Genomic DNA, 23,430 nt, shown 5'->3' on the forward strand with positions numbered 1-23,430 from the left:
ATCTGTTAAATTACCTGATGAAATATTGTAATCAGATTCCAGATACTTTTGAAAAGATAGATAATTACTTCGAGGATTACGTTTAAATTCAGAAAGGATGTTTGAAAGAAAAATGATCTTTGACCCTTCTCTGTTTTCACAATGACATTCAAATCAGCACTATGATGACACAACAAATGATGACCACCAATCAGAGACCACTATGATGACACAACAAATGATGACCACCAATCAGAGACCACTATGATGACACACCAAATGATGACCACCAATCAGAGACCACTATGATGACACACCAAATGATGACCACCAATCAGAGACCACTATGATGACACACCAAATGATGACCACCAATCAGAGACCACTATGATGACACACCAAATGATGACCACCAATCAGAGACCACTATGATGACACACCAATCAGAGACCACTATGATGACACACCAAATGATGACCACCAATCAGAGACCACTATGATGACACACCAAATGATGACCACCAATCAGAGAGCACTATGATGACACACCAAATGATGACCACCAATCAGAGACCACTATGATGACACACCAAATGATGACCACCAATCAGAGACCACTATGATGACACACCAAATGATGACCACCAATCAGAGACCACTATGATGACACACCAAATGATGACCACCAATCAGAGACCACTATGATGACACACCAAATGATGACCACCAATCAGAGACCACTATGATGACACACCAAATGATGACCACCAATCAGAGACCACTATGATGACACACCAAATGATGACCACCAATCAGAGACCACTATGATGACACACCAAATGATGACCACCAATCAGAGACCACTATGATGACACACCAAATGATGACCACCAATCAGAGACCACTATGATGACACACCAAATGATGACCACCAATCAGAGACCACTATGATGACACACCAAATGATGACCACCAATCAGAGACCACTATGATGACACTCCAAATGATGACCACCAATCAGAGACCAGTATGATGACACACCAAATGATGACCACCAATCAGAGACCACTATGATGACACTCCAAATGATGACCACCAATCAGAGACCACTATGATGACACACCAAATGATGACCACCAATCAGAGACCACTATGATGACACACCAAATGATGACCACCAATCAGAGACCACTATGTTGACACAACAAATGATGACCACCAATCAGATACCACTATGATGACACACCAAATGATGACCACCAATCAGAGACCACTATGATGACACACCAAATGATGACCACCAATCTGAGACCACTATGTTGACACAACAAATGATGACCACCAATCAGAGACCACTATGATGACACACCAAATGATGACCACCAATCAGAGACCACTATGATGACACACCAAATGATGACCACCAATCAGAGACCACTATGTTGACACAACAAATGATGACCACCAATCAGAGACCACTATGATGACACACCAAATGATGACCACCAATCAGAGACCACTATGATGACACACCAAATGATGACCACCAATCTGAGACCACTATGTTGACACAACAAATGATGACCACCAATCAGAGACCACTATGATGACACACCAAATGATGACCACCAATCAGATACCACTATGATGACACACCAAATGATGACCACCAATCAGAGACCACTATGATGACACACAAATGATGACCACCAATCAGAGACCACTATGATGACACACCAAATGATGACCAAAAGAGCAATCAGATACCAAGCCATGATGACACACTGTCAAAAGATGATACATCTTGAATCAGGTAAAGACCAGTGATGATGACACACCAAATGATGACCACCAATCATTGAGACCACTATTTTATGACACACCAAATGTGTTTGATGGATTGACGGCCTGGGAAAAGAGGTCAGGAATAGGGGTTTGTAGGCTACAGTACCAAGCCATGTCTTCCAATGGTGAGACTGCTGATGTGCATCTAAAGATTATTTACATCTTGAATAAACGTTTGGAGGTAAAGGTGACATCAAATGATGTTTTAAACCCAATAATGGTTGAATTCAAGAATATCACTGCTATTCATTGATATCTACATAGTTTTAATTTTACAACCAGGCAAGTCAGTTAAGAACACATTCTTATTTTCAATGACGGCCTGGGAACAGTGGGTTAACTGGTCTAGGAACAGTGGGTTAACTGGTCTAGGAACACAACCTTCCGGTTACTAGTCCAACGCCCTAACCACTAGGCTACCTGCATTGATGTCCCAGCCTATCAACACTGCTGCTCTCTCATTTAGCTGCATTTGTAGATCCCAGCCTATAGAACAACAGCTGCATTGTTGTAGATCCCAGCCTATTCAACAAAGCTAAATGTGTATTTAAACCCAATAATGGTTGAACAACAGCTTCAAGAAGTTTAAGCTGCCTATCAATCATTGTTTTTGAAACAGCTGCAGTGGACAGCCAGTGAAAACAGTATAGTGTAGATCCCAGCCTATGCAACAGCTGCATAGTGTAGATCCCAGCCTATGGAACAACAGTTGCATAGTGTAGATCCCAGCCTATGGAACAACAGCTGCATAGTGTAGATCCCAGCCTATGGAACAACAGCTGCATAGTGTAGATCCCAGCCTATAGAACAACAGCTGCATAGTGTAGATCCCAGCCTATGGAACAACAGTTGCATAGTGTAGATCCCAGCCTATGGAACAACAGCTGCATAGTGTAGATCCCAGCCTATGGAACAACAGCTGTATAGTGCAGATCCCAGCCTATGGAACAACAGTTGCATAGTGCAGATCCCAGCCTATGGAACAACAGCTGTATAGTGCAGATCCCAGCCTATGGAACAACAGCTGTATAGTGCAGATCCCAGCCTATGGAACAACAGCTGCATAGTGCAGATCCCAGCCTATGGAACAACAGCTGTATAGTGCAAATCCCAGCCTATGGAACAACAGCTGTATAGTGCAGATCCCAGCCTATGGAACAACAGCTGTATAGTGCAGATCCCAGCCTATGGAACAACAGCTGTATAGTGTAGATCCCAGCCTATAGAACAACAGCTGTATAGTGCAGATCCCAGCCTATAGAACAACAGCTGTATAGTGCAGATCCCAGCCTATAGAACAACAGCTGTATAGTGCAGATCCCAGCCTATGGAACAACAGCTGTATAGTGCAGATCCCAGCCTATGGAACAACAGCTGTATAGTGCAGATCCCAGCCTATGGAACAACAGCTGCATAGTGTAGATCCCAGCCTATAGAACAACAGCTGTATAGTGCAGATCCCAGCCTATGGATCAACAGTTGCATAGTGCAGATCTCAGCCTATGGAACAACAGCTGCATAGTGTAGATGTTATGGTGTGGGGGTAATCTGTAGTTGCTACATCCATTTTTGGTAAAAGACCAAGTCTATATCATGGAAAGAAAAGCTCAAATAAGCAAAGAGAAACAACAATCCATCATTACTTTAAGACATGAAGGTCAGTCAATTGGGAAATGTTCAAGAACTTTGAAAGTTTCTTCAAGTGCAGTCGTAAAAAACCATCAAGCGCTGTGATGAAACTGGCTCTTTTGAGGAACGCCACAGGAATGGAAGACCCAGAGTTACCTCTGCTACAGAAGATACGTTCATTAGAGTTACCAGCCTCAGAAATTGCAGCCCACCGAGTTCAAGTAACAGACACCTCAACATCAATCGTTCAGAGGAGATTGTGTGAATCAGGCCTTCATGGTCGAATTGCTGCTAAGAAACCACTACTAAAGGACACCAATAATAAGAAGAAACTTGCTTGGGCCAAGAAACACAAGCAATGGACGTTAGACCGGTGGAAATTGGTTCTTGAGTCCAAATTGGAGATTTTTGGTTCCAACCACTGTGTCTTTGTGAGACGCAGTGTGGGTGAACGGATGATCTCTGCATGTGTATTTCCCACCATAAAGCATGGAGGAGGAGGTGTTATGGTGTGTGGGTCTTAGTGGGACTATCATTTTTTTTTAACAGGACAATGACCCAACACACCTCCAGGTTGTGTAAGGGATATTTTACCAAGAAGGAGAGTGATGGAGTGCCGCATCAGATGACCTGGCCTCCACAATCCCCCGACCTCAACCAAATTGAGCTCTTTTGGGGCGAGTCGGACCACAGAGTGAAGGAAAAGCAGCAAACAAGTGCTCAGCATATGTGGGAATTCCTTCAAGACTGTTGGAAAAGCATTGCAGGTGAAGCCGGTTGAGAGAATACCAAGAGTGTGCAAAGCTGTCATCAAGGCAAACGGTGGCTATTTGAAGAATCTCCAATATAAAATCTATTTTGATTTGTTTAACACTATTTTGGTTACTACATGATTCCATATGTGTTATTTCATAGCTTTGATGTCTTCACTATTATTCTACAATGTAGAAAATAGTAAAAATAAAGAAAAACCCTTGAATGAGTAGGAGTTCTAAACCTTCTGACCGGCTGTGTTTTGAAGAATATAACTTCTAAATCCCTCATGATCTTAGTTCAACTCTCACACTTCACGAGAACCCAAAATATAAATGTTTTTCTCTCGCTTGTTTGTAAACATTGTAAATGTAAACAAACATTGTATAGCCTCACAACATGGTTAAAAATAATCATTTTATATCATGGATGGTCAGTCCTTGCATCCATAGCTCTGTCTATTAATCTGAGAGTGGTTACATTTCTCCAGGCCCATCCTTCAGCTTTTTACCAAAACAGGTGGGGCGATCGTTTTGTTATTGTTTCACCTGTGGATTTGCCCTTTAAACAGCTGCATATTATCAAGATATCTAAGAGTCACCAACACAAAGTTAAACAAAAGGCCTGTATCAAATGTAGAATATGGCATTCATTTCTCACATGTAAATAGCACTTATTCAGTAGTCCTCGAAGCACGCCATTCCATGAGCGCAACATTTATTTTTCAACTCGAATCAACGAGCCCAATCATTCCTCCATGACAACAAAATCATAAACAACAGAGCAAAGCTGGCTAATAAGTCCTTAGTTAAGGGGTTATGCTCGGGTAAAACAATTTGGCTAATCTATACTTCCATATTTCCAAGTTTTATTCTTGAAGGTCAAGGGGTATAACATTTATAGGAATGACTGGAATTCTGATAGAATTTGGTTTTTAATGTAAAGATGTAATTTATTTGTATTATTATATGCAGTAGAAAGCGATGGGTTAGAGGAAGCCTACATAACCAACCCATAAAGTAAAATTGAACATCCCATATAAGGCCAGCTATGTAAACTTCAACATTGATTTATCCTGCAACAGATGTCGTTCAATTGGTCACATATATTTTTGTCTTCTTCTAATGCCTCTTAAAGGGGAAAGTAATCTAAAAGTAACTGAACGTAATCAGATTACGTTACTGAGTTTAGGTCATCCAAATAAATGTATTACAATTTTGGAGAGGTAACTGTAACAGATTACTTTTAGGAAGTAACCTACCCAAACCCTGCTAAGGATATACAGTAGGGGCTTTTAATTGAGTCATTCAAGTTATTTGTAATACATTAACTGTGGGAATGTCCTATTTTTATGAACACTGATATGGTTATTGATGTTCATTGTATTCTCCCATAATGTAGATCAGGGATGGACCACTGGCTGCCTGCGACCCCCCTCTTTCCCTCGGATGAATTTCCACCCTTTTTTTAATGAACTCTGCAAGGGTCTCAACCTATTGTTTTGAGTTTGAATAGTAGAATACACAAGACGCAATTTCGAAATTCGGTTGTGCATCAGCAGTTTTTCTCTTGTTATGTTAATCACTGATAGTCAGTCAATTAGCCCATGTCAGCTAACATTTTTTAGATTTGCAAAGTTAGTTTAGCGGCCAGCTATCTAAACTTGTTATCAATTGCGGCCCCTCGTGATGAGTTCAGATTTGTTGTTGCCCATCCCACTATGTAGCCTATGACACAACACACAGATCAATATCATAGGGGAACCTGGTCTCAGCGAAAAACGTATTATATTTTTAAAAGAAATCCATAACACTCCATTTGGTTTGATATGTTATTATGGTTAGAGTGTTGGGCCAGTAACCGAAATGTTGCTAGATTGAATCCCCAAGCTGACAAGGTAAAAATCTGTATTTCTACCCCTGAAGGCAGTTAACCCACTGTTCCCCTTAGGCTGTCATTGTAAAGCAGAATTTGTTCTTAACTTACTTGCCTAGTTAAATAAAGGTTAAACATTTGTTTTCAATATGTCTTAATCCCACCAGTTTGGTTTAATCCATTTAGTATGATACATTACTTTCAACTGCTTTAGTATGATATGCTACATTAGGTTAGGTTACATTACATAAGGGTTAAGGTTAATGTCTACAGGATCGGTCCCTCCCACGGGACAGTTAAGCTAACGTAGGCTAATGTGATTAGCATGAGGTTGTAAGCAACATGAACATTTCCCAGGACATATCTGATATGGGCAGAAAGCTTAAATTATTGTTAATCTAACTGCACTGTCCAATTCAAGGTAGCTATTACAGTGAAATAATACAATGCTAATGTTTGAGAGTGCACAATTATGAACTTGAAAATGTATTAATAAACTAATTAGTTACATTTGGGCAGTCTTGGTACAATATTTTGAACAGATATGCAATTGTTCATTGGATCAGTCTAAAACTTCAAACATAAACTGCTAAATTGCACCTGGGCTAGAATAATACATTATGGCCTTTCTCTTGCATTTCAAAGATGATGAATAAATAAATTTAAAAACATGTTTTTTTTTTTTTCATTGTATTCATTGTATTATATTTCCACAAACTTCAAAGCGTTTCCTTTGAAATGGTATCAAGAATGGGCATATCCTTGCTTCAGGTCCTGAGTTACAGGCAGTTAGATCTGGGTATGTCATTTTAGGCTAAAATTTGAAGAAGAAAAAAAGGGGGCGTATCCTTAATTAATAGTTTTAAAGTTAGGGGGAAGAATTGACCTGTTAATTTACATGTTAAATAGTTGTAAAGTAGCTTAAGTTGTCCATGATGAGATTGAAACACTGCAACCAGGGGTGAAAGTAAGGCGGTACGGCGAAATAAATAGCAGGGGTACGCTGTACAGGTAAAACATGAGGCTTTTCGGCAATAATTCAAACAAAATGTCCAGAGAACTGTAGGCTATTACACCACTATTAACTCATTACCGCATGTCAGAGGCATGAACAAATCGGCCTACGCTTCAAAATGCGCTGTGGTTCAACGAGAACAACCAGCCATTTTGCCAAGATGTGTAGCCGAGACGAGCGGGGACATCCAGTGGACGCATGTATTCTGGCCTCATGACAATCGATGAATTTCATTCGATTTTTGGTTCTAACGGATGTCTCTTTCCATTCACGACTTTTATGAGGCTGGAAACGGGTTGTGAGGGGATGAACGTGTGCGGGCAACCTAGTAAAGGAGCCCTTTGAAGCGATTGTTTCACAAGAACTTGCATACATTGGTCCCGTTACGGGAATAAATCAATTCTACTTTTCCCCTGGCACGCAACTTTTGGGTTGTTAGATATTCGAGTTAAAAAGTAGTTTGTGAAGTTGCTAAATTAGACAAAATGCTAAAGTTGTCAGTGATGAGATTCGTGTCATTCGCCCAGCCATCCAACCCAACCAACCACCCTGCTTTCATTTTGATGTTAAGTAACCTATTGTCTCATGTTGACCATCCTAAACGTAACATATCATGCTAAATGGAGTGGCGTGAATTTGAGTAAAATATTATACGTTTTTCTCTGAGACCATGCTGTGCAAATTGGTCTTTAAGTATTTCCACGACTGGCGAATCAATCCAGTTGTTTGCAGAAAGATCGGAAGTTGACTTATTGTATGTTTAGCATTTCTTCATAGAAAGTATTTTGTTGGTCAAGGGTTTCTCGTAAGGTAACATAGTCCTCCTCAGATCATTGCTGGGTGACGACATAGTGATGATAGGAATGGAATACACGTTATCTCACTTGTGTCGCAGTCACACATACACACAGTAGCCTACTTTTTGTTTTACAGTATTATCTGGAGAAAAAAAGCAACACTGTAGTAAAGTCTGCAAAACCACTACAGGTTTGTAAGTATAGTAAATACCACAGAATTCAAATTGTATACTGTTTTTGTATTTAGTTGACCTTTATTTAACTCAGTCAGATAAGAACAAATTCTTATTTACAATGACGGCCTCCCCCCGGACAACCCTGGACCAATTGTGTGCCGCCCTACGGGACTCCCAATCACGGTCGGATGTGATACAGCCAGGATTCAAACCAGGGACTGTAGTGATGCCTCTTACACTGAGATGCAGTGCCTTGAAACGCTGTGCCACTCATGAGTATATACCCTGACCATTCCCTCCCCATATTACAGTATATATATACCCTGACAATTCCCCTACCACATATCTCAATATGTACAGTATATACCCTGACCATTCCCCTCCCCCATATTACAGTATATACCCTGACCATTCCCCTCCCCCATATTACAGTATATACCCTGACCATTCCCCTCCCCATATTACAGTATATACCCTGACCATTCCCCTCCCCATATTACAGTATATACCCTGACCATTCCCCTCCCCATATTACAGTAAATACCCTTACCATTCCCTCCCCATATTACAGTAAATACCCTTACCAATCCCTCCCCATATTACAGTATATACCCTGACCATTTCCCTCCCCATATTACAGTAAATACCCTTACCATTCCCTCCCCATATTACAGTAAATACCCTTACCATTCCCTCCCCATATTACAGTATATACCCTGACCATTCCCCTCCCCCATATTACAGTATATACCCTGACCATTCCCCTCCCCATATTACAGTAAATACCCTGACCACATATCTCAATATGTACAGTAAATACCCTTACCATTCCCCTCCCCCATATTGCAGTAAATACCCTTACCATTCCCCTCCCCCATATTACAGTAAATACCCTTACCATTCCCCTCCCCCATATTACAGTAAATACCCTGACCATTCCCCTACCACATATCTCAATATGTACAGTGAAAGGGGGTATAGTTAGTTAGTTGATGTGTGAGGGGTATAGTTAGTTAGTTGATGTGAGAGGGGTATAGTTAGTTAGTTGATGTGTGAGGGGTATAGTTAGTTAGTTGAAGTGTGAGGGGTATAGTTAGTTAGTTGATGTGTGAGGGGTATAGTTAGTCATCAACTAACTATACCCCTCACACATCAACAACAGTCAACTCATCTAGACACATCATACAGGGTGAAAACAGGCCATTCAACTCACCTAACACACCATACAGGGTGAAAACAGGCCATTCAACTAATCTAGACTCACCATACAGGGTGAAAACAGGCCAGTCGACTCATCTAGACTCATCATACATGGTGAAAACAGGCCAGTCAACTCACTGTATCTAGACTCACCATACAGGACCAGTATTTGTGGGTCTTCGGACAAAACTGAAACCGGGACCTGGTCAAGCCTGTTTTTTAAACTCCAACCAAACGTATCTTTTCCAGCAAGGCTAATGTCTATTCTTTATGTTGTATTTCTATGTTGACACTGACCATTGTGGCAGCCGGGGAGCAGCTGTTGACCCCCTTGCAACAGGAGGCAGCCAGCGTGACAGAGACGAGAGACGAGAGACGAGAGACGGGAGACGGGAGACGGGAGACGAGAGACGAGAGACGAGAGACGAGAGACGAGAGACGAGAGACGAGAGACGAGAGACGAGAGACGAGAGACGAGAGTAACTCAGCAAAGAAGTGCACAGTCAAATCTTGTTGACAACGATCATGACATTGTGTATTTTATTTATTTATTTAAAATCCCTAAAAATGCCATGGAACATGTAATAGAACGCTCTCAGCACTCTGTCAACATCACCAGTGTGGACATCCCCCTTCCTGGGAAATTTATCTGAAAAGTGATGTGTATATTTGTTAGATACTACTGCACTGTCGGAGCTAGGAACACAAGCATTTCACTACACCCGCAATTACAAATATGTGTATGTGACCAATAAGATTTGATTTGTAATTCCTATTGGAATCCAGCCAGCGTTAGGATATCCAACAGTTTACATTTTTATTCCCTTGTAACCTGCTTTCATAACAACTGCCATGACTAGGAACAGTGTGAGTAAACTACCTAAGGCATTTTGGTTGGAGCAAACATTTCAGCAACAGGTGTGAAACATCTAACTAAATGATTGGATTAGTTTAGAGAAATGTATGTTATTTATCTTTGTGTAGCATAAGATTAATAAATGAACCACTCAATATACATGGAAAAACACAGATATTAAGAACAATTACAAAAATCAACCTGCAGCCGAGCATGCTGGGAAAAAAGAGAATTTGTTGACGTGACTGCTCATTTAGTTTTGAGTCAGTACCACATAAACATTTGAAGTAATAATTACTTTTCATTTACTTTGAGTTTAACCTAATAGAAGTATTTAAGTAAGAAATGCCTTGAGGTTTACAATGTATAGGCTACATTTATTTATCCATTATTTTACCAGGTAAGTTGACTGAGAACACATTCTCATTTGCAGCAAAAACCTGAGGAATAGTTACAGGGGAGAGGAGGGGGATGAATGAGCCAATTGTAAACAGGGTGATTATTAGGTGACCATGATGGTTTGAGGGCCAGATTGGGAATTCAGCCAGGACACCAGGGTTAACACCCCTACTCTTACAATAAATGCCATGGGATCTTTAATAACCTCAGAGAGTCAGGACCCCCGTCCCATACGAAAGACAGCACCCTTCACAGGGCAGTGTCCCCAATCACTGCCCTGGGGCATTGGGATATTTTTTTAGGCCAGAGGAACGAGTGCCTCCTACTGGCCCTCCAAGACCACTTCCAGCAGAATCTGGTCTCCCATCCAGGAACTGACCAGGACCAACCCTGCTAAGCTTCAGAAGCAAGCCAGCAGTGGTATGCAGGGTGGTATTCTGCTGGTACATAATGTACATAATGTTAATGACCAAAATCCTGATTTATGTTATGCTTTGTAAGGCTGAATAAATGATTGATTAGGCGTGTGTACCCCTAACGCCATCGGTTCAGACTCCAGAAACATATTTTTATGGTAAGCTTTCCTCTGAAATGTCACTGCGACAAGGGGACCTTCTGGCCCGGGTGTGGCGCTCGTGGATGGATCTGCCCTTGTCTCCAGGGCTGCCGACCTTCTCATCTGAAGGGTGTTTAAACTTAAATGGGGGCAATCTTGCAGTTGCTACATCCATTTTTTAAAACTTTTTAAAATGAATTACATTTAGGCTACCCATTTGATTCTTGAAAATGATAACCTATAGCTTAGTTCAATTGTCTGTCATACCCCATCAGAACCCCCAAAATATAAACTTGTTTAAGTCCTTCGTTCGTAAACAATATAGGCTAAACAAACTATACTGTATAGCCTCAAAACATTTTGATAGCATGGTGGGTCGGTTCTTGTATTCATTATGCTGTCCATGAGTTTGAGAGTGATTAGGTTATACAGTCCTCCAGCCCCACCCTTTAAGCTCTTTACCAAATCAGTGGTGGACTGACCTCTTTGTCATGGTTCGAACTGCGGATTGCACCCGTAGGATCGCTGAAATCTTCAGTGTAATCTTTACAAATTCCTATGTTTGACTTATTTTACGGACATTCATTGCGAAACCACTGGACGCCCTTAAACTTTTTGTTCCCCGTTACTTTTCATTCCTGGTCCGTTCCCTTTGAGTCAGAGGATTGACATCTGGAACGTCTGTGCAGTAGGCCAATGTAGTGTAGCCATAACATAAAGTAACATATTATACATGGGGCGGCAGGGTAGCTTCGTGGTTAGAGCGTTGTACCAGTAACCGAAAGGTTGCAGGTTTAAATCCCCGAGCTGACAAGGTACAAATCTGTCATTCTGCCCCTGGATAGGCAGTTAACCCAATAATCCTAGGCTGTCATTGAAAATAAGAATTTGTTTTTAAATGACTTGCCTCGTTAAATAAAGGTAAAAAATACCAAATGGAGTGTTATGGATTTATTGTAAAAAATATAATACGTTTTTTTGCTGAGACCAGGTTCCCCTATGATATTGATCTGTGTGTTGTGTCATAGGCTACATGGTGGAATGGGCAAAAACAAATCTGAACTCATCTTGAGGGGCCGCTGTTGATAACAAGTTTAGATAGCTGGCCGCTAAACTAACTTTGCAAATCTAAAAAATGTTAGCTGACATGGGCTAATTGACTGACTATCAGTGATTAACATAACAAGAGAAAAACTGCTGATGCACAACCGAATTTCAAAATTGCATCTTTTGTATTCTACTATTCAAACTCAAAACAATAAGTTGAGACCCTTGCAGAGTTCGTTTAAAAAAAATGTAATTGAAGGTCCTCGGGTCAATTTCATTTTTTTTTAACGAACTCGAAGCCCATGTCAGCTAACATTTTTTCGGTCATCATTTGTTGTGTCATCATTGTGGCCTCTGATTGGTGGTCATCATTTGGTGTGTCATCATAGTGGTCTCTGATTGGTGGTCATCATTTGGTGTGTCATCATAGTGGTCTCTGATTGGTGGTCATCATTTGTTGTGTCATCATAGTGGTCTCTGATTGGTGGTCATCATTTGGTGTGTCATCGTAGTGGTCTCTGATTGGTGGTCATCATTTGGTGTGTCATCATAGTGGTCTCTGATTGGTGGTCATCATTTGGTGTGTCATCATAGTGGTCTCTGATTGGTGGTCATCATTTGGTGTGTCATCATAGTGGTCTCTGATTGGTGGTCATCATTTGGTGTGTCATCATAGTGGTCTCTGATTGGTGGTCATCATTTGGTGTGTCATCATAGTGGTCTCTGATTGGTGGTCATCATTTGGTGTGTCATCATAGTGGTCTCTGATTGGTGGTCATCATTTGGTGTGTCATCATAGTGGTCTCTGATTGGTGGTCATCATTTGGTGTGTCATCATAGTGGTCTCTGATTGGTGGTCATCATTTGTTGTGTCATCATAGTGGTCTCTGATTGGTGGTCATCATTTGGTGTGTCATCATAGTGGTCTCTGATTGGTGGTCATCATTTGGTGTGTCATCATAGTGGTCTCTGATTGGTGGTTATCATTTGATGTGTCATCATAGTGGTCTCTGATTGGTGGTCATCATTTGGTGTGTCATCATAGTGGTATCTGATTGGTGGTCATCATTTGTTGTGTCATCATAGTGCTGATTTGAATGTCATTGTGAAAACAGAGAAGGGTCAAAGATCATTTTTCTTTCAAACATCCTTTCTGAATTTAAACGTAATCCTCGAAGTAATTATCTATCTTTTCAAAAGTATCTGGAATCTGATTACAATATTTCATCAGGTAATTTAACAGATCTACAGGTACCGTTTGTTTTGTATTTGACATGTAATCCGTTACTCCCCAACTTTGATCTGTAGTGTTTTGCCAGATTCAATACTCCAAATAAACTCCAAAACCACATTTACACATTAATACAAGTTTATTTTGGATGTTTTCATTTCTCAACCTTTTTTTCCAAGATGATACATGGCACATAATAACATGTAAACAAATCAAAATACATTTTTCCTAAATTAAACTAAAAGAATAGTAATTGAGGCCATAATCAACATTAGGAACCTGTAACTGTGGCAACATAGAACAGTAATATTCCCTATGTTTAGATGAGTCAGTACTTGTTCAATGTGCTTTCTGATCCCAAATGTAATCCCTTACAATGCAATTTGCCCCAGAGTCATATATTTGTATTCCTTTTTTCCTCCTTTTGATTGGCTGGTTTAGGTCATCTGATTCTACACTACCGTTGAAAAAGTTTGGGGTAATTTAGAAATGTCCTTGTTTTTGAAAGAAAAACACATTTTCTTTTGTCCATTAAAATAACATCGAATTGATCAGAAATACAATGTTAATGTTGTAAATGACTATCGTAGCTGGAAACGCCAGATTTTTAATGGAATATAGGCACATTATCAGCAACCAACCATCCAATGGCACGTTGTGTTAGCTAATCCAAGGTTATCATTTTAAAAGGCTAATTGATCATTATAAAACCCTTTTGCAATTATGTTAGCACAGCTGAACACTGTTGTTCTGATTAGAGAAGCAATTAAACTGGCCTTCTTCAGACTAGTTGAGTATCTGGAGCATCAGCATTTGTGGGTTTGATTACAGGCTCGAAATGGCCAGAAACAAACTTTCTTCTGAAACTCGTCAGTCTATTATTGTTCTGAGAAATGACGTCTAATCCATGTGAGAAATTGCCAAGAAACTGAAGAAACTGAGAAACTGAGAAACAGATGCCTCACAAGTCCTCAAGTGGCAACTTCATTAAATAGTATCCGCAAAACACCAGTCTTAACGTCAACAGTGAAGAGGCAACTCCGGGATGCTGGCCTTCTAGGCAGAGTTGCAAAGAAAAACCCATATCTCAGACTGGCCAATATATTTTTTTATTTAGATGTGCAAAACAACACAGACACTGGAGAGAGGAACTCTGCCTAGAAGGCCAGCAGGGTAGCCTAGTGGTTAGAGCGTTGGACTAGTAACTGAAAGGTTGCAAGTTCAAATCCCTGAGCTGACAAGGTACAAATCTGTCGTTCTGTCCCCGAACAGGCAGTTAAATCCACTGTCATTGAAAATAAGAATTTGTTCTTAACTGACTTGCCTAGTAAAATAAAGGAAAAATAAATAAAAAATTAAAACCAGAGTCTTATCAACAGTATGTAACATTAACTATAGGTTACACAAAATAATTGAGACAAATAGACAAGAAATTGAAAACACAAATGGACATTTGCATTCAAAAGTATGCCTCCCTTTGACAAAACTTTACATTTAAAACCTGAAACATTCCCTTGGATTAACTGAGTGGCATACATAATAAAAAAAGGCCCATGATTAACCTCGTCTAGATTATGTTTTCAGATATTAGATACATTTTCAGAAGTCCTAATTGTTTGAACAGTGGTGCTGAAATGGTCTCTAAAACCGGTAGATTTTTAGATTTTAGAGACCCTTACAGAGCGTTTCTGCAGGTGATAAATTGATAGTAGTTTGGTCATGTTGTGTGCTGGTCCGTCTAATGTTACAGTAACTGATGAATGAGAAGGTCACTGTGTAGTAGAGACTGAGAACAGTGCCTCTGCCAAGCATCTCCTTATTTCTGGCCATCTTCAAGGTTATTATCTTTATGTGTGGTTTCCATGACAATTCATCATCAATCAAAACACAGAGAGAGCGGGTCGTACAGGTATATCATCAATATGGACTCCTGGCTAAATATAGTCTGTATTTGATGTACTTTGTACCAAGTAATTACATTGTTTTTGTTTTGTTTTTTGATTCAGTGACAATTTGTTGATTTTTAAACCTCTTTGAGAAATGACACGGTTCATCATTAACAACATTGATTAGGTTGATAAGATCTCTGTGAGAGTACAGTACACTTGTATCATCAGCAAACAATATCTGGTAGAGTTTGTTTCTGTATGTTTCATGGTTATATGGAATGGGTTTAAAAAGATATGTTTTGAATAATTTGTTATTGAAAGAAAGGGATTTCATAATAATACCATTAATCAGTCTTTCTCTTCTTTAGGCTGTGCTTTACTAGTTTGAATATTTTCAGGGAAGTCAAGGTTGTAGGATCTGGATATTTCACTAAAACACTGGGTGTACAGAGTACTGAGTAAATAGCTGTGCAGCAACGATCCCCATCCAACCTGACAAGAGCTTGAGAGGTTCTGTAGAAACTACCCAAATACAGGTGTGCCAAGCTTGTAGCGTCATACCCAAGAAGACTCGAGGCTGTAATCGCTGCCAAAGGTACTTCAACAAAGTACTGAGTAAAAGGTCTGAATATGTATGTAGATGTGAAATTTCTGTTCTTTCTTTTTAAATATAAATTAGCAAACATTTATAAAAACCTGTTGTGTGTAGATTGATGAGGGGGGAGAAAACAATTAAATTAATTTTAGAATAAGGCTGTAACGTAACAAAATGTGGAAAAAGTCTGAATAAGTCTGATGGCTCTGTAGGCTTGCTGAAGATAAACAAGTATCTAATGCTGGGATGGGCAACTTTGAAGGGGTGGGGGCCACAAAGAATCTGACCTCATCAAGAGGGGCCACAGTGGCTCGTGACCCCTCACCCCACAATGAGAGCAAACATTTTGTTTTGTTTTCATTTTATTTGAAAGCGGAGACACATTTTTAAGTTTTAGAGTTAATTTCATGCAATTCCACACATTTTGCCATGGGGTTTAGTCAAAATGTTGCCATTTAAAGCAAGTTTGCTTCAATTCCACACATTTTGCCAATGGGGTTTAGTTAAAATGTTGCCATTTAAAGCAAGTTTGCTTCAATTCCACACATTTTGCCAATGGGGTTTAGTTAAAATGTTGCCATTTAAAGCAAGTTTGCTTCAATTCCACACATTTTGCCAATGGGGTTTAGTTAAAATGTTGCCATTTAAAGTAAGTTTGCTTCAATTCCACACATTTTGCCAATGGGGTTTAGTTAAAATGTTGCCATTTAAAGCAAGTTTGCTTCAATTCCACACATTTTGCCAATGGGGTTTAGTTAAAATGTTGCCATTTAAAGCAAGTTTGCTTCAATTCCACACATTTTGCCATGGGGCGGAGAGGTAAATGAGCTGTTTTATAGCTAATGTCTTGAAATTCTACACCTTTTTGCCATGGGGGAAGATAAATGTTTGCAGTTTTAATATGATATCTGAGTGAGACTGACTAACAAAATCAATGGGGGCCACCCAGCCGGTAATTCAACCAGCTATCTAACAAGTTTAGATAGCTGGCCGCTAAAACTAACTTAGCAATCTAAAAATGTTTTGATGACTGGGCTAATTGCGTGACGGTCAGTGACTGACATCACAGGAGAAAAATTGCTGATGCACAACCACATTTCGAAATTGCATCCTTTGTATTCTACTATTCTAACTAAGTAAGTTGAGACCACAACTTTGTAGGGGGGGGGGGGTCCGAGGGCCTTCAAAAGGGGGGCAGACCCCGATCTAAAGTACAGTGGTGGAATAAGCACCATGTTTCTGTTTTCATGTATGTATGCATAGCCAGGGGTCACACTCCAACAGTCAGACATCATTTACAAACACAGCATTAGAGAGTCCACCAGATCAGAGGCAGTAGGGATGACCAGAGATGTTCTCTGTTTAGTGAGTCCTCCAGATCAGAGGCAGTAGGGATGACCAGGGATGTTCTCTGTTTAGTGAGTCCTCCAGATCAAAGGCAGTAGGGATAACCAGGGATGTTCTCTGTTTAGTGAGTCCTCCAGATCAAAGGCAGTAGGGATGACCAGAGATGTTCTCTGTTTAGTGAGTCCTCCAGATCAGAGGCAGTAGGGATGACCAGGGATGTTCTCTGTTTAGTGAGTCCTCCAGATCAGAGGCAGTAGGGATGACCAGGGATGTTCTCTGTTTAGTGAGTCCTCCAGATCAGAGGTAGTAGGGATAACCAGGGATATTCTCTGTTTAGTGAGTCCTCCAGATCAGAGGTAGTAGGGATAACCAGGGATATTCTCTGTTTAGTGAGTCCTCCAGATCAGAGGCAGTAGGGATGGACCAGAGATGTTCTCTGTTTAGTGAGTCCTCCAGATCAGAGGCAATAGGGATGACCAGGGATGTTCTCTGTTTAGTGAGTCCTCCAGATCAGAGGCAATAGGGATGACCAGGGATGTTCTCTGTTTAGTGAGTCCTCCAGATCAGAGGTAGTAGGGATAACCAGGGATATTCTCTGTTTAGTGAGTCCTCCAGATCAGAGGCAGTAGGGATGGACCAGAGATGTTCTCTGTTTAGTGAGTCCTCCAGATCAGAGGCAATAGGGATGACCAGGGATGTTCTCTGTTTAGTGAGTCCTCCAGATCAGAGGTAGTAGGGATAACCAGGGATATTCTCTGTTTAGTGAGTCCTCCAGATCAAAGGCAGTAGGGATGACCAGGGATGTTCTCTGTTTAGTGAGTCCTCCAGATCAAAGGCAGTAGGGATGACCAGGGATGTTCTCTGTTTAGTGAGACCTCCAGATCAGAGGCAGTAGGGATGACCAGGGATGTTCTCTGTTTAGTGAGTCCTCCAGATCAAAGGCAGTAGGGATGACCAGAGATGTTCTCTGTTTAGTGAGTCCTCCAGATCAGAGGCAGTAGGGATGACCAGGGATGTTCTCTGTTTAGTGAGTCCTCCAGATCAAAGGCAGTAGGGATGACCAGAGATGTTCTCTGTTTAGTGAGTCCTCCAGATCAGAGGCAGTAGGGATGACGAGGGATGTTCTCTGTTTAGTGAGTCCTCCAGATCAAAGGCAGTAGGGATGACCAGAGATGTTCTCTGTTTAGTGAGTACCAGATCAGAGGCAATAGGGATGACCAGAGATGTTCTCTGTTTAGTGAGTCCTCCAGATCAGAGGCAGTAGGGATGACCAGAGATGTTCTCTGTTTAGTGAGTCCTCCAGATCAAAGGCAGTAGGGATGACCAGAGATGTTCTCTGTTTAGTGAGTCCTCCAGATCAGAGGCAATAGGGATGACCAGAGATGTTCTCTGTTTAGTGAGTCCTCCAGATCAGAGGCAGTAGGGATGACCAGGAATGTTCTCTGTTTAGTGAGTCCTCCAGATCAGAGGTAGTAGGGATGACCAGGGATATTCTCTGTATTGTGAGTCCTCCAGATCAAAGACAGTAGGGATGACCAGGGATGTTCTCTGTTTAGTGAGTCCTCCAGATCAAAGGCAGTAGGGATGACCAGGAATGTTCTCTGTTTAGTGAGTCCTCCAGATCAGAGGTAGTAGGGATTACCAGGGATATTCTCTGTATTGTGAGTCCTCCAGATCAAAGACAGTAGGGATGACCAGGGATGTTCTCTGTTTAGTGAGTCCTCCAGATCAGAGGCAGTAGGGATGACCAGGGATGTTCTCTGTTTAGTGAGTCCTCCAGATCAAAGGCAGTAGGGATGACCAGAGATGTTCTCTGTTTAGTGAGTCCTCCAGATCAGAGGCAGTAGGGATGACCAGAGATGTTCTCTGTTTAGTGAGTCCTCCAGATCAAAGGCAGTAGGGATGACCAGAGATGTTCTCTGTTTAGTGAGTCCTCCAGATCAAAGGCAGTAGCGATGACCAGAGATGTTCTCTGTTTAGTGAGTCCACCAGATCAGAGGCAATAGGGATGACTCTGTTTAGTGAGTCCTCCAGATCAGAGATGTTCTCTGTTTAGTGAGTCCTCCAGATCAGAGGCAGTAGGGATGACCAGGGATGTTCTCTGTTTAGTGAGTCCTCCAGATCAAAGGCAGTAGGGATGACCAGAGATGTTCTCTGTTTAGTGAGTCCTCCAGATCAAAGGCAGTAGGGATGACCAGGGATGTTCTCTATTTAGTGAGTCCTCCAGATCAGAGCCAGTAGGGATGACCAGAGATGTTCTCTGTTTAGTGAGTCCTCCAGATCAGAGGCAATAGGGATGACCAGGGATGTTCTCTGTTTAGTGAGTCCTCCAGATCAGAGGCAATAGGGATGACCAGGGATATTCTCTGTATAGTGAGTCCTCCAGATCAAAGGCAGTAGGGATGACGAGGGATATTCTCTATATAGTGAGTCCTCCAGATCAAAGGCAGTAGGGATGACCAGGGATGTTCTCTTGAGGGATATCCTGTCCTGTTTAGTGAGTCTATATTCTCTATATAGTGAGTCCTCCAGATCAAAGGCAGTAGGGATGACCAGGGATGTTCTCTTGATAAGCGTGTGAATTGGACCATTATCCTGTCCTGCTAAGCATTCATAATGTAACGAGTACATTCGGGTGTCATGGAAAATGTAAAGAGTAAAAAGTACACTATTTTCTTTAGGAATGTGAGGAAGTAAAAGCAAAAGTTGTCAAAAATAGTAAAGTACAGATACCAAAAAACCTACATAAGTAGTACTTGAAAGTATTTTTTACTTAAGTACTCTACACCACTGCTGAAGTATCATTGCAAATTCTAAAAGTGATTGATTGTATGCTGATTGACTATCCTATAACTGTGTTGACTGATGTCCTTGTTATATTCCCCAGCAAGAAAACCGAAAATGTCGCTTTAAACAGAAGGGGGAAGTAAAACAAAGAGTCACTAACAACAACCAAAACGAGACAGGAGGGGTTCTATGAGAGGTTCTAAAAGACACTCATGGGGGGTGTCCACTGAAAGTTGCCTAGCAACAACAACTGGAACCTGAAAGACACCCATCATGAGCCACCCACTAAATTTGCCCAAGAAGAGGCAAACTAAAGAAAACCCCACATCAAACGTAGACAGGAAGCAACCCAAATGGTGGAACAAAACAAAAACAGGGAAGATCAGATAAAGGACAGCTTTTTTATTTGATTAGATTTTTCTAGCAAATAGGGAGGGCCAATTTAAGGTGTTATAACCCTCCACATCTCTCAAGCTAACTGGAGCACTGGGCCAGCCACACTTAAATATCACCTGAGCCAACACAGGTGAAACGCCTTTCGCCTGACGAGATGACAAACCAGCCCAGGTGTTACACATTCTGACTAACGAGGTGACACCAATCAATGCAGGCCAACGTGCTAGCGTGCTAACGTCCAACCTCAAAATATAAAGCAAAAAATCTAAACCTGTAACTGTCATTAAACTGTCTCATCTCTGACATCAAAGTCATTGTGCATATGGGAAGAAGAGCAGAAATATTGATATTTTCTGTCATTCTAGCTGGTTTGAAAATTACAGGATTAAAAACTATGTGAATACATGGTATCCAAAAACATATTAGTAAAATTATGATGGGCAGAGTTTATGATATTAATATTGAAGTCTCCCATGATATAACAGTTCTTTCCCCTACCTAGTTCCTATAGCAAGTGTGTCTGCCAAGCGGAAGTTGAATTGTTTTCTGTTATAGTTAGGTCTGTAAAATTCACCCAATGATTTTGGTTATCAATGGTTTCCACTGGATTCTCCAGACAACAACAACAACAACAACAACAACAACAACAACAACAACAACAATCTTCTATATCATTCCTTTGAGATTATTCCATGTCGTCATCAAAGAGACCTCCACCGGTTCGGCCTTCTCTACACCTGCAAACGTGATTATAGTTTTCAATATGGTAGAGCTCTCTACATTATCTTCACACAACCATGAGTCTGTAACTCCAAGAATATATATATATATTTTTTAATTAATTCCAAATAATCCAAGGATAAGATGATTAAACATGACAGATAAACCAGCATGTCTAAATGTATTTTAAATCTTTCACAAGATAATACTTACGGGCTAGACAAAATATTTCGTTTTAAACCAGAAAAAGCTATTTATGTCAGGATCACATTTTTTTCTCTTATCATAATCACTCTCGAATTTGGTAAATGCAATGTGTAGTATTAGGTATTGACTAGCACAATTATAGTCCAGCTAGGTGTTTCAAACAGTGCTGTGCCAAGCTCTTCGTCTCTGAGATGATTCAATGGAAAAGGGCTCAATACGCATACAGATTGTATGAAATGAACGATCGATCATATCATTACTGGGAAGAGATAGGCAGCGATTTGTCACATGAGATAAGAGGTTCATGCTGCGGACATCAGTCATGATGAAACGAAGTGACTGATACATTCACTGAGAATGTAAGATAGCCCGTCAGAAAACAGAGTCATGTTTTTAATGGTCGCTGTTGAGGTGGACTCATGATCTCTCCGAATCTCCGTGATTCCTCGTCATTCCTGGGCCTCGCAACAAGTCGATCGTAGCTGATGACAGCGTATTCACCCCGCGCCCTAACCTAACGACATAAGCAGGGAGCAGCTCCAGTCTGTCAGAGATGTCCTTAATGTATAGAGCCCTCAGTGGAGGAGGTGTCATAATACCCATAAAACCTAGCTGTTAAACAGGGAAATGGTTCCAATCGTTTTTACACAATTCAATTTTCCCAAAGGGGATTTTAGAAACACTTAAAATAAGGGCTGTGTTTCGTGTAGGCTTTACCCTGGCTTGATGATTTGGGGCTGTGTTTCGTGTAGGCTTTACCCTGGCTTGATGATTTGGGGCTGTGTTTTGTGTAGGCTTTACCCTGGCTTGATGATTTGGGGCTGTGTTTCGTGTAGGCTTTACCCTGGCTTGATGATTTGGGGCTGTGTTTCGTGTAGGCTTACTTTGGTGTGACGTTTTGATAACCATGTAAATCTCTCTAGGACAAGGTTTTTATCGATATATTTGGCTGTATTTACTCTCATATTCATATGGTTTGATTTACACAAGTACATGTCCCACAAATCAGCACTTTGGCAGTTTACAATGAAGATCATTTATATATAATAAGTTATATTTTTCAAGAATATATGGGTATATGTGATTTATTTAAAAGTAAAAAAATTGATGTAGCAACTGCAGATTTGTCCCTTTAACTTCAAATGCTATTTTCAGAGGAAGAAGGTAACCCTGGAGACAGGGACAGATCCATCTAGCCGCACACAGGCCAGAAGAATCCCTTGTCGCAGTGACGTTTCAGAGGAATCCTCACCATAAACATATGTTCCTGGAGTCTGAACTCTTGGCGTTGGGTGTACGCACGCCTAATCAATAGTTCATTAATCAATACACAGCATAACATAAATCAATTCTCCTCTCCTCTCCTCTCTTCTCTTCTCTTCTCTTCTCTTCTTCTCTTCTCTTCTCTTCTCTTCTCTTCTCTTCTCTTCTCTTCTCTTCTCTTCTCTTCTCTTCTCCTCTCCTCTCCTCTCCTCTCCTCTCCTCTCCTCTCCTAGATGAGTTGACTGGCCTGTTTTCACCCAGTATGGTGAGTCTAGATGAGTTGACTGGCCTGTTTTCACCCTGTATGGTGAGTCTAGATGAGTCGACTGGCCTGTTTTCACCCTGTATGGTGTGTTAGGTGAGTTGAATGGCCTGTTTTCACCCTGTATGATGAGTCTAGATGAGTTGACTGGCCTGTTTTCACTCTACTGTTCAAAAGTTTGGGGTCACTTAGAAGTTTCCTTGTTTTTTAAAGAAAAGCACATTTTTGGTCCATTAAAATAACATCAAATTGATCAGAAATACAGTGTAGACATTGTTAATGTTGTAAATGACTATTGTAGCTGGAAACGGCTGACTTTTAATGGAATATCTACATAGGAGTACAGAGGCCCATTATCAGCAACCATTACTCCTGTGTACAATGACACATTGTGTTAGCTAATCCTAGTTTATCATTTTAAAAGGCTAATTAATCACCTCAACCCACAAGAAACCTAACTAAATCTACATAAAGTCCATACAGAAAAAGCCACGGTTATATTAATAAATGACCGATTCAGTTAAGAAATTGTTCTAAATTAATTAACTGACTTGATTTAATCGAGTTTAAAACGAACCATTAAAATGTTCTGCATCTATCCTATAG

Source organism: Oncorhynchus gorbuscha, linkage group LG25 (assembly GCF_021184085.1).
Source record: "Oncorhynchus gorbuscha isolate QuinsamMale2020 ecotype Even-year linkage group LG25, OgorEven_v1.0, whole genome shotgun sequence".
In the NCBI taxonomy this organism is placed as follows: Eukaryota; Metazoa; Chordata; class Actinopteri; order Salmoniformes; family Salmonidae; genus Oncorhynchus; species Oncorhynchus gorbuscha.